General features: G+C 37.3%; 1 pseudogene; it reads left to right on the forward strand.

Moving 5' to 3' along the window:
* Positions 1 to 2,488: 2,488 nt before the first annotated feature.
* LOC113451563 (mas-related G protein-coupled receptor member H-like) lies at positions 2,489 to 4,382 on the forward strand (annotated as a pseudogene).
* Positions 4,383 to 4,992: the final 610 nt, after the last annotated feature.

Raw genomic sequence — 4,992 nt, forward strand, 5'->3', positions numbered from 1 at the left:
AATTTCATTATCTCAAGCCCGGGATATTGTCCATGCTTGTCCAGCTTGTCAGCAACTGGCTGTTCCCTTTCCAGTGGGTGTCAACCCACGAGGAACCCAAGCTAATCAAATTTGGCAAATGGATGTAACTCAATTTTCAACCTTTAAGCCATACTCGTTATCTTCACGTCTATTGACACTCATTCACATTTCCTTTGGGTTACTGTTTCAAAACATGAATGTACTTCAGATGTTATTTCTCATTGCCTATCCTCTTTTGCTATAATGGGTCAGGCTTCTCAGTTGAAAACTGATAATGGCCTAGCTTATATTAGTAAGGAATTTCAAACCTTTTGTCAGAAATGGAATATTACTTTAGTGCACGGAATTCCTTACAACTCTCAGGGTCAAGCTATAGTTGAGTGAGCTCATCGTACTTTTAAGGCATTGTTTCAGAAACAATTACAAACTGAGTCTGGCCTTTACCATCTGTGAAAGATTCAAAATCTCATTGCTGTAGCATTATATACTTGGAATTATTTAACCTTTTTAGATTCTCTTGCAGGCTCAACTGTTAATTTGCATTTTCGAACTACTGAATCTTTAGCAAGGCCTTTGGTAAAGTATCACCAAGCTCCAGATCCAACCTGGAAAGCCCTACACTGCTGATCACCTGGGGTTGTGATTACGCTGCCATAGAAGATCCTTCTACTGGACAAGCAGTGTGGGTTTCAGTGTGCTGTGTTTGTCCATATCATGGCATGGCATCAGGGCCTTCACAATCCGATTCTGGATTTCAATCTTTATCTGAACACAGAAGTCCGTCTTCCAAGGTCGAAGCGCCCACAACCCATCACTTGGGGCCAGATTAAATCTACTACATTTCAAGCTCAACAACAACTGCAACAGGCGTCATTACCTCAGACGCCTAAAAATCTTGTTCCTGCTGTTTTTGCTATTATTACTGCTAATTCTGTTACAATTTTACTTTGCATTTTCTTGTTTATGGTTACTGATGTTTCTGCTCAAAATGACATTTCTATGGTTCGTCTTAACCATAATTTGTGGGTTCGTCATGCCCAATACATGTTTATGATCCATGGCACAAATATTACTTTATACTATGAGGTTCCTCTCAACTTGCTTGTATATTAAGAACGTCAAGGAAATGAGGTGGGTGACACAAACAAGATTGCTATATTTCACTCTGAGAAGCAGATTGCAAAAACAGTTTTGAGATCACTTGAACTTTTCCTGAAGCATGTCTAGGTGCTTCAGGAGGGCTAGCTTCCAATTTTGTATACTCTGTCCCTTATATGGGTAGACCAGGTTGCCCTGATAGGAAAAACAATTAATCTCTCCCCTAGTACAGCCTTCAAACCAAGGAGAGCCCGTGACTTAGTGGTTAATACATCTACCTAATATGCAAGTAGCCTGGATTTGAATCCCAGAAGGGTATGGCTAGCTGATGAGAGCTAAATAGCTTGAAATAGATCTATACTAGTCTTCCTTTATTTCTTGTTGGTAAATATAAATTTAATGCAGAAGCGGTGGATGTTCCAACACACTTAAATTCCTTTATGCTTTTTTAAAATGTTTACTAGCTTTGGTTTCTCTTCTCTTCTTGGCAAGTTTCATAGTTTGTTCTGACATCCAGTTTTCTTTCTCTTCTTCTTTTATTTTTGGCAGTCTCTTTACATATTCATCCTTAACAACCTCTTTAACTTAATTCCATAATTCCTCTAGTTCTCTCTCAGCGGTTCCTAATTTTCTCCTTGAAAATGGTGGGTATACATTCATGATGATATTGTAGAAAAAATGACTACAAATAACTTCTCCTCCTCCTCCTCTTCATCCTCTTTCTCTTTCTCTTTCTCCTCCTCCTCTCCTTCTCTCCTCCTCCTATTCTGGCTTGCATATAGGCAGCTTATGATGTGTTGCACAGTAAGCACATGGCCATGTCAATATGCTCCTCCAGGACAATGAGGCAGAACATCTGGAATTGGAGGGGAGCAAGCTATGATAAACCAACTGAGAAATAATTGAGGAAAGTTGTCTCATTAGAAAGGCATCTCTGTCCAGAAAAGAAAAATATTTGGTACCAGATATATATCTACAATGCCATCAAACCCATGGTTACTTTGGCTCTTTCATGAAGAACTAAGAATCTCGGACCAACACAAATTAAACATAAGCTCTGGCTGAGAATAGAATAGAATAGAATAGAATAGAATAGAATAGAATAGAATAGAATAGAATAGAATAGAATACTTCATTGGCCAAGTGTGATTAGACACACAAGAAATTTGTCTTAGTGTAAATACTCTCACTATACATAAAAGAAAAGATTCATTCATCAAGAGTCAAGAATCATAAGTTACAACACTTAATGATAGTCACAGGGTACAATAAGCAATCAAATCGTACTAGGAAACAGTCAATATAAATCGTAAGTATACAAGGGACAAAGTTACAGTCACAAGTGAGAGGGGATGGGTGATAAGGAATGATGAGACGATTAACGGTAATAGTAGTGCAGAGATAGTGTAACCCCTTCAGAGCTAATTTTGGGGAAATACAGAAAATGCCCTGTCATTCTGTAAACAAGCTTTAGGTCTTGTTGGCATTGAGACTGATCCAGTTCCTCCCCATCCAGACTCCATCAATGTCTAGACATTGAAACAGGACCTCCAGTGTGACTTCTCATATAATATATTATGTGGGCTTATAACCTGCCGATTATGCTTTTAACTTAATTTTAATGAGGTTTAACATGGTGTTAGAAAATTGGCCCTTCAGCTGCTGAAATAACATTTGCTGCAATAATTTCCTTCCCTTCCCTACTTTCCTTAGACCTTATGAGGATGGATGATGACTCCCACTTCAAATCAGGAAGTCCTAAGGATGAAGAATCGATATAGTTAGTGTGCTGTGGCGTAACCTCTTAAGCCCTGAATCTATTAATGCAATTGGAGGTAATGTCAGAAGGTATCGCTGTCTCTTTTAGTGTCCCTCATTGCCACTTGAAAGCAAAATGGCATTCAAACTGCTACATTTTATTTCCCAGTGATTTTGAGAAATTAGTTAGTATTTCATGACTTTGGTTACACATTCATGGCACCAGGGATCTGATGTTCTCCAGAACATGGAACTCTGCCTTCCACTGACATCAGTCAGAATAATCAGCAGTGAGGGTTGTTGGGAGTTATAATGAAAAGCATTTAGAATACTTATGGATAAAAAGCTTGTATCTATATTATATTATATTATATTATATTATATTATATTATATTATATTATATTATATTATATTATATTACATTACATTACATTACATTACATTACATTACATTACATTACATTACATTACATTACATTACATATAGCAGCTATTCTCCAGCCACACAAGAACAGAGAATTGGAATTATCAAAGTTAACTTTTGATTAAAAAAAAATTGTCCACCAATCTTTGCATTAAAAAAAGTCTATTTCTGTAATAAGGATTGGTTTCCTTTTGTTCTCTTTCTGTCAACAGATCAGACTCTGGATGGTTAAATTTGGTTAAGAGTTCTGGTAGTGACGATGTTGCAAATGTATTACATGAAGCCTATATTTTAATTCTAAGCTTGAGAAATAATATCAAGGTAAATATGAATGTTGTAAATGGTGGAATGGTGAAAAATGTAGCACAAAGATGTCTATACCCAGACGACACACTGCTTGAGATAAAAATGGAATCTTTGTAATTTTGTAATATTTTATTTGAAAAATAAATAAAAAATACTATGCAAAAAGAATGTTTCTACTTCTCCATTTGATGTTCGATTTAATAATCTAACATGAAATCTTATCAATTGATTCATTGCAGTTATTTGTGTTTTAGGACTGGTGGGAAATGGAAAGACAATTTATATTCTGACCAATTCCATTAAGAGAAATTCTTTTGCCATTTTCATCTTGAATCTCTCCCTCACTGATTTTGTGTCCTCAAATTCCAGTTGTTGCAGTTATATTTGTAGTGGTGTCACTTCTGGGTCACAGAACTGACCTTGTCCATACCATTCAATTCTTTTTTTTTTTTAGCTCTTCTTCACTGCTAGTCGGTTTCTGCTGATGGCCATCAGCCTGGACAGGTGTGTGGTGTTCACTTCCCACTCTGGCATCGCTGCCATCACCCTCTATATTTCTCCAAACTTGTTTGTGGCCTCATCTGGATCCTCTCTTTCTTGATCTCTGCTGTAGACGTCATTCTCCCCCGGATCAGCAGCTCACCTTTGCTTTTCCAGCTTATTGCGAATGGTTTACTTTGTACACCTGTTATGATTGTCTCCACTGCAACCCTTTTGATTCACATGAGGTCTACATTGCAATGCAATCAAAAGGAAGTGTTAGGAATAACATAAGTTACCTAACATAGTTTGGGTAAAATAATATATATAAACTATGATTGTAAGTTTAAGTGTGTGTCACTTTAAAACTGCAAAGCATGTAATTTTGGGTGTGGTGTGAAACCACCATAAGAGGGAGCAAGAGAACCTGATTCATTCGCTGACAATTACTGGATTGCATTGGATGGTTGATGGTTTGTTAGCTGCGTGTTTTCCCTACTGCTGAGTTGCTGAAGGAAGAGAGGAGTTTTTGACTTCTTCATATCTCTACTGCGAGGAGATATATCACTGGACTGATATTTGTAAGTTTACTGACCTGTCTTTTTCGACACTGGAATTTGCAACTGAATAATCCCTGGATGGACTGAACTAGTGAATGATATATGGACTGTTTGACTATGCTATAACTCTTACTGGAATAAACTATTTAATTAGCACTGTGTATCTGTTTTACTGAGTGTAAGCTACAAAAACGTTTATCTCACATATTTTGCCTGCCTGACTGACTGCCCTGCAGATTCTGCTAGGGTGTATCCCTAACAGGAAGCTGCTCACCAGCACTTTGCTGGTTCTTCTTTGTTTCCTCCTTCTCTCTCACCCAATAAATGCCTTTTATGTCATTGCA

Source organism: Pseudonaja textilis, chromosome 3 (genome assembly GCF_049901715.1).
Source record: "Pseudonaja textilis isolate UNSWEBS1 chromosome 3, rPseTex1.2, whole genome shotgun sequence".
In the NCBI taxonomy this organism is placed as follows: Eukaryota; Metazoa; Chordata; class Lepidosauria; order Squamata; family Elapidae; genus Pseudonaja; species Pseudonaja textilis.